The sequence below is a fragment of the Epinephelus lanceolatus genome, chromosome 3 (genome assembly GCF_041903045.1).
Source record: "Epinephelus lanceolatus isolate andai-2023 chromosome 3, ASM4190304v1, whole genome shotgun sequence".
NCBI lineage: Eukaryota > Metazoa > Chordata > Actinopteri > Perciformes > Serranidae > Epinephelus > Epinephelus lanceolatus.
Window position 1 is genome coordinate 2578820 of NC_135736.1, and position 8346 is coordinate 2587165.

The following is an 8346-nucleotide window of genomic DNA, read 5'->3' on the forward strand; positions in this document are numbered from 1 at the left end:
TAAAATATCATACAATTTTATTGCAAATTATTACATACATTAATTACATTACATATTTGATCAGGAACATGTCTTGTGCCATTGAATGCACTTAAAAGAACAGCTAGACTACCCCCAAGGAACCCTCCTCCAACCAGAACTACGGAGTTGTCTCTTCGAACTTGTCATAACCAGACACCTGACTATCCTTAGTGACACACAAACAGTATCTCTATGGGCTTCTTCGGGTGTCTTGTGAATGCACTTAAGAACAGCTAGACTACCCCCTAGGAACTACCCCAACATGCACAAAAAGACCAGTTGGTTAACAAAAAAAAAAAAGGACTAGGACCCGCGCAAGCATAATCCTATGTGATATTACACGAGCGTAATCCATATACAATATGAATGAAACACTCTCGCAAGGCCACTGGAGCTCCATCCACCTGACAGACATGTAGATTATTTCTAACACTTGTCATTTTCTTAGATAAAGCACACAAACTATCACTGTTATGTAAATATCATGGTTAAACATACCACATGATGAACCACTCATCTCTGTGATGAACCAGAGCCATGCTCATGTTCAGAGTGGTTCCTCTGTAATGACAAAAAAGCAAAAAAAGAAGTGGATCAATTCACAACCTTATTTTTATTTCATGAAACATATTTACAAAGTTCAGTCTCTTACCTTACCTCCCCCACCACAATCACACGTGGAACCACCTTTGGCAGAGGCTTGGGAGACACCGGGCGCGACACCTGTGGCTTAGGTGCTGGTATCTCCAGGTGCTGTTTGGTGGCAGCCAACAGCGACTCCACGAGGATAGGCATCCCCATGTCGTCACTGGGGTGCACCTACAAACACAAAACAATGACAAAAAAAATTTAAATATTATTTTGAAAAATGTGACTTTTACTGTCAAACATACTATGTTGAATAATTTTCTATTTATGATATGAAAATAATATATTCTACTTACACCATCACAGCACCACAGCTTGCGGTTGTTTAGGGGGAAGCGGTCAGCTTGGTGAAAATATTTCACACCTTAAAAAAAAAAAGGAACAAGAAAAGAAACACAGTTTTTGAAAAACACATTTTAAAAAGGCAATGTCAACTTTCTTATTAGAAAACCAAAATGGGTATAATATTAGAAATTATATGTAAAATATATAATTCTCATAAGCCTTCATAAAACTGTTTAGAACCATGTATCATTATTTTCAAACATACCAAGACGTGTTGACACGCGGTGAAATTCATGCCGGAAAAACTCTTGGATATCCCCCGGGACTGTCAAGCATGGGACAAGGTCCCAGCGAAGACCTAAACAAAATAATAATGGTTAATGGCAAAATCATATTGACGTGTACACATCTGCCTCATTAAAAAGAATACATGAATAACCTACCTGTGCAGTCGGCCAGACGCTGCAGACAGTGGCCAGGTATTGGCCAAAAGCTATGCCTCCTTGCTTAGGCGTCTTGCTGGCTGTCAGGTTGTTGCTAGGGGCCATGACACAGACAGCATCAGAGATCCGAGGAAGACCAGCATTTTCATCCTCAGTCCTGAGCTAGTCAGCACACGCCCCTGGAGTGGACATGACGCCAAAGGTGTAGCAATCCTCTGGCATCAGCACAATCCCATCTGCAAGGGAGTGCAGATGGGACGCCCCTACAAGAAGAACAAACTGGAACAAAAGACAGGATTTCTTTTAGGCTGAAAACACACAACTAAAACTTCTAATCATCAGTGAAATCTTCATGAATTGTACATACCGTCTTGCTTGGGACCTCAGCTGGAATGACCAATTTATGCTGGCGCCCAGTGTGCTCAGAAATTGACCGTTTGTGCACTTTGTAGCACCACCCTGTGCCACAAGCTGTTGATGAACATAAAATGGTTTTAAAAAAAAAAAAGAGACCAAATTCAAAGTTCAAGCACTTCAATACAATATGTGAACTTTTCAAGACTATAAAAATACACAAAGTTAGGAGTTTAACTCAGTCATACAGAAGGATATACGTGAAAAGTTGATTTCAAGAAGGCACGCCACATACATGCACCAGCAACTTAGCTGCCTCAGAGCAGCGGTAGGACTTGCCACGGGGCATCTAAAAGTATTAAAGACCCAGTTATTAAGCATATTAAAATCAAACTGATAATTTACTAATGATTTGACATTTACAGCAGCTGACACAAACACACACACACACACACACACAACTGATACACTTTTTTGATTGACAAGGCCAAACAGTTTCACGACCACACTGCATTCTAACTTCTTCTTCAAATACTGTCTACTTGTATTATTAAATCAATTATGTTCACAAACACATAAAGCTTTAATTACATTGGAACATGCTTTCTTAAACACAGTAGGCTATATCACAGAGCACTGGACAAATGTAATTCATTTTCAGACATTAAACATGAGAAGATTATTTCAATTGGACATTCTCATTTCCCAGAGGACTCAGCTTAAGCATTAATGAGTGTTACACACCAGTAATATGAAGTTATTTACGTGTTTTGCAGTTAATTATAACATGGATCTGTTCATTCCTGCATGCGGAGGCAGATGAGCTTCGTTTCCTGCTAGATTGAGTGCGACTCATTCATCCAAACTTTGCAAACATGGTCGGGATTTGTAGAGGACATATGTATGTTGTTCACTATAAAATGTAGTTACTATAAATAAATGCATCTCTGTGCAGAGAGGGAAATATGAAAAAATGCTCCGTTCGACACCCCTCTCCCCTAAGTTACAACACATCACTCTCTGGCCGAGTCAGAGAACAATGGCGGCTAACTAGCCGTTACGCTAACTACCCGCTAAGTTACGATAGCTTACTAAGCTAAGCTAATGGCAAAACATTGCAATTTAATCACTGAATATTCCACAGTTTAAAAACAACCAGTGTGAGCTGACGCAACACCTAAAATACCGCACTCTCCCGCTGAGTCGAAGGATGCTGCTAGCCGCTTTGCTAACAAACGGCTACGCTAACGAACTGCTACGGTATCTTACTGAGCTGAGCTAGAGACAATACATTCCAATTGATATAATGTAGGTACACACCTATTTTATATAGCATACAAACCCACATATAATGTCAGAAGCACGAGCAACATTCACAAAATGACTATGCTACAAGCAATCTCCTCCACTTACCGTAATGACTGCCGTGTCCTTCGGTGAAGAGGGACAAACAATCACAACGCAGTGCCGGGGAACAAGGTGGAAGCTCCAAACGGAATGTCATTGGATAACATGATCCTTAGCTAAGCCCCGCTCCCTAGGTTACTGTTGCTATGGCTTTCAAGCATTCACTGCCAGCCATGCTCTATGCATAAGAACTACAGAGTATGCAGCAATATAGCATCGGTTTCAAAGTAAATATCAGAAATTTCTTGGAAAACTGTTAGGAGATATCAGAGACAAGCAGTCAAAAGATAAGACATTTTTGACTTGAGCATCTTAGTGATAAAGCCATCATCAACGGAGCTCCGATACTATGATTCACCACAACAACAGGGGAGAAATACACAGCTACGGTCATTAAAAGAATCACTGACAGAGTTAATGCGTAACTCATATTAAATGTAACATCACTTTCTTTTCATATTAGCCTTTGATAAAGTCATTAAATGTTGTTCAATGTTTTTAATAATTGGGTGAAAATGAAATTTAGAAACAGACCCATGATTGCTCCTCACTTTGGTTTTATTCATATTCCACATATTAAACAAAGTAAAAGTTTACTCAGTCGCTATTTCAGCTTGAGTAGCTTTTACCACCAACAGATGCTGATTACCACACATATAGTCTCCTAACATCCTGTTGAGTAGATGAACATATGGAAAAAAGCACAGGTGGTGGTCACCTCCACCTCCACCACGTCTAACAAAAGGCAGAGAAGCTGGTCCTGAGTCAGGTCGCTGGATGACCAGAGCCTCAGGTCATCACTCACCCCCAGGTCCCCAGGGCCTAGAGGCTATTAATGTTACCCATAATGTTGCAGAAAATTAGAAACACAGACATGGAAAGGAAGTTGTTGACAAAACTAAAAAAATAAATGACTACTGATTGTTGTTTTTGTATCTGTAGAGTTCGTTAAATTACAAGGTGTGGAAATCACAAAATCAACGCCAACTTGAAAAATCTGAATCAAAATGGCCAACTTCCTGTTTGGAGCAGAGCATTGGTGGCGGAGACTTTTTTGTGCGTCTGGGCAACTTACACATATGTACAGATTTTCATCTTCCTACTCTCATCTCACTATAATTGTCAGGGCAGTGTTTCCTGACTAGTCCAACAGGAAAACAGTTGTCACATCTGACTGATTATAGCTCTACCTCCTCTTAGAGACTTAAACAATTGCTTTTTTTTATTTATCTACAAGGACTGCAGATAGGGCAGAGGACAGTCTGCCACTTTTATTTGGAAACTGTTATTATTTCTTTTTATTTGCTGAACACCATATTCTATTATTCAGATTAAAGACCCCAAAAGATATTTCTGTGTCCTGTGCTGGTTTAATTTCACCAGGCTACAACTGTTTTTGTAAATTGTGTGTGTGGTTGGATAATTATAAAGTAATAAATAATTTCAATTAAAAAATTTTGTTGTGTTTTCAGTTACTGTATTATATCACAAATATCCTTTAATTTTTTGAATTGTAAATGTATATGAATGATCAGTGGAATATCCCGAAATGAAATCCCTGAGAAATTACCTTTGCTTCTATATATAAAAAACAAAAAACAATTTTACAGTAGGCTCTCTATTCTGAACACTATGATACTTAAGATACACACAGAGCCTCATGAAAAACTACTGTTTGTATACACATCAAGTATGTATATTCAAGCACTAAAATCTAATTGATCACTATTTAAAATATGCAGTGCTGCTGTAGTGTTGTGACTACATATTTACTATACAAGCAAGTTGTAAAATCTTTACATAATCACTATTTAAATGCCTGTGTAATGAAGCAGTAGTGTTTTAACAGCTCTTTCGCTTGGTTACTACTGGAAACACTACTGTTTTACTACAAAACTCTACTGGTGTGTCATGAGTAGTGTATAAACTACAGATTTACTACACAATTACTACAGGTGACTACACAGCCACTACTACATGAATAGTTTTTGTGTAGTAATTTAATAGCAGTTTTTCACGAGTGTTTTGTTTAGTTTGTCTCAGAGGCTTCAGAGGGACTCCGCAGCTCCGCTCCGCTCAGCTGTCTGCTGCTGCTGCAAGAGATCAAATTTCATTGGGGGCGGGGAAAAGTGCAAGGGAGTCAGCAGTCATTCAGTTTGTTGCCCTAGTAACCCATTTCCACTGAAGAAGTTCCTGGTACTATTTGGGGGGCTGGAACTACTACAGGAACGTCCTCTCGCTCGGCCCTCTCACCCACCGTGTCTCCACAGAGAGAGCGGAGTCGGAGGAAGGTTCCTTGGTTTCCTTCTGCGTCTTCTTCTTGTGTAACCTTGTGTGTATTGGCGGTTAATACAGCATTACCGCCACCTAGAGGATTGGAAGCGCATTACACCTATAATGGGCTTTTATTGGGAAAAATAGCTCAAATGCGACCCCCAGTGGTAAAATTAGGTATATAATTCGATATATTGGTTCGGTTAGATATTTGGCTTTAAATCAAACCGGTTGGAAAATTTTCAAACCGGCACAAGCCTACTATCAACTGGGCACAAAAACGAGTCAGTATGCTGAGATCGCAGCAGTGCTCATCGCACTCCAACAGGCTGTCAAACTGACTATGACGCAACTGGTGATCTGCTCTGACTCGAATTATGCTCGTCACAGTTCATCTCTCACTTCCCCACGTGGAAGCAGAATGATATGAAGAATGTCCGAAACAAACAAGTCAAGCATTCGGAACTCTTTTTGGCATGCGATCGGCTCTTAACAGATTGGGGTATGGCCGTGTACTGGAAGAAGGTTAAGGGTCATTCCCAAGTCTCAGGTCCTGACAAGGATGGCAACAACGAAGCTGACCGCCTAGCCAAACTAGGGGCGGATCAAGGTACGCCCTGGGAGTTCCAGAATGATTGGCTCCCCGCTCTCCAGACTTGTGTCGTGAATGCCATCACCCGCCAACAGACAAAGGAGAGGCGAGGAGACTCTCAAACTGGCACGCAAACATTGCACTTAGGACAAAAACCAGGTGATGCAGACCTGGTCACCATGCAAGAGCAGGACCCTGCTCTTCACTCCATCAGACAGCTAGTGGCAAATCCTCCGGATGTAGCCCTGCAAACTCCACCGGACGGATCCAAAGAGCTGCAAGCTCTTCACCGTGCTCTGCCACACTTGAAGCTGGAAGAAGGATTGTTGGTTTACACCCACAACAGCCAGGGACCGACCCGCTAGGTTGTCCCAACTGACCAATAGGGGGGTGATGCTAACCCATGCTCACGACTCTCCTGTTGGTGGCCATCGGGGTTACAGAGCCACCCTCAAAATCCTCCAGCAAGTGGTATACTGGCCAACACTGGCCCGTGATACGAAGCTGTACGTCCAAGGATGTTTGGTCTGCTGCCAGTTCCAGCCCTCCCAACCACTGAATCGTGCCCCACTTCAGGAAAGGGGGGTTATGTTCCCGTGGTCCCACCTTCAGGTCGACTGGATTAGACCTGTTCCAAAGAATCCATCTCTGTGGAGGGAACGTGGTTCAAGAAATGCGAGGAGCAGAGTACCGGGTAGTCGACCTACACACACTCATTACAGCGGCACCCACCATCAATCGACCACCAATCTGGAATACAACTCTGAATCCAGCACCTATTCCAACTGTAGTCGCCCTTTTTTAGACGGCGAGAGAGCAGACGCAGCTCCACGACAAAGCAGCAGACCACGCAGCAGAGGAAGAAAGAATGCAGGCGAGGCAAGAGGCCCTCCCACCAGAGAGCCGTATGGGACACGCCAGGTACTCCAACACAGGAGGTACAGAATGTGATAAACTTGTCTTGCTAATCACTATCTGAAATACATGTTAATGCCCTAAGCAAAGGTTTATCCTTTGTCCCTACCACGCATTGCCAGGATTTTGACACTATGGTGGACTTTCATGAATTTTTTCGCTCTTTGAGGTTGAAGGAGTTTCTCAGTGCCCATGATAACCACCTTTCTCACTCTGTGAATACAACTGAAGGTGACAACACAGAGACCCCTCAAGATCCACCTACATCGCCAGCACAAGGAGACAGTGTTAACCCCAGACCTGTGACTGCAATGAGAACCCCCTTCAGAGGTAAAAGCAACTTCATCCCTCCTCCTAAAAGAAATGTCTCTTTAGATACATACTGCAGACTGGTTGAGAAAGATGTTTCACTTCTGCTTAGTAAGAAGAGAGAATACAAGGTGGCACATAATCTATCTGAAGAAGAGAGAGCTGAACTGAACCTTTTAAAAAAAGACAATTCTGTGGTCATTCAGAGTGTGGACAAAGGGGGTGCCATTGTCATCATGGATCGTGCAGCATATGATGGGGAAATACAGAGACAATTGAATAACACCACCTTCTATCGAAAATTGAACTGTAACCCCACACAAAATTTTAAACTGCGCATTCACAACAAGCTGGCCTCCTTTCTGGAAATGGGAGAAATTACCAAACATGAATACAACTTTATGGCAGTTGATTCTCCAGTCAACCCTGTTTTGTATATTCTACCCAAAATCCATAAAAACTACACCGTTTTCCCCCCCGGCCGGCCCATAGTTGCAGCCATTGGGTCTCTTACAGAAAATATATCGGCATTTGTTGACCATTTCCTCCAGCCATTGGTCACCTCCCTTCCTTCCTACATTAAAGACTCCATGGAGTTCATTAAAATGATTCAAACAATCGCTAGCAGCTGAGCTCTTTCTCAATCAACACTCTGACAGAATCCTCAGCACTAACTGTATCGTGGACCTGATTGAGACCGTCCTAACCTCTAACTATTTTCTCTTTGGCTCTGACTTTAATCTACAGGTGTCTGGTACAAGCATGGGAGCAAAAATGGCCCCGAGTTTCGCCTCCCTGCACTGTGGTAAACTTGAAAAGGAGATCAATCAGATCAATCATTCCTGCAAGCCTCACCTTCCGTTCATCACCAACTGGAGAAGGTATATAGATAATGTTTTTTTCATCTGGACAGGTTGTAGTGTAAAAGTCAAAACCCTCATCAGGTGTTAGACCATATAAGTGGGATAAGATACAAATAGCTATATAACCATGTTAGTGTGTAGACTTTTACAAAACTAATACTGCATTTATGTGTAATATGCAATATAATGGTGTGAACTCTTAGCGACATCTCAGTTGTAAACTCTTATTGACATA

General features: G+C 41.8%; 1 long non-coding RNA gene across 5 annotated transcripts; it reads right to left on the minus strand.

Moving 5' to 3' along the window:
• LOC117251085 (uncharacterized) lies at positions 1-3232 on the minus strand. Of its 5 annotated transcripts, XR_013488388.1 has the most exons (8): positions 3165-3210; positions 2047-2100; positions 1765-1868; positions 1398-1676; positions 1220-1312; positions 966-1033; positions 674-840; positions 1-582 (listed from the first exon to the last, which is right to left on the minus strand). It is a non-coding gene; the product is annotated as an uncharacterized LOC117251085 (long non-coding RNA). The 5 variants fall into 5 exon arrangements; XR_013488386.1 differs by lacking the exon at positions 2047-2100 and having other exon boundaries at positions 3165-3232; XR_013488387.1 differs by having other exon boundaries at positions 2047-3192.
• Positions 3233-8346: the final 5114 nt, after the last annotated feature.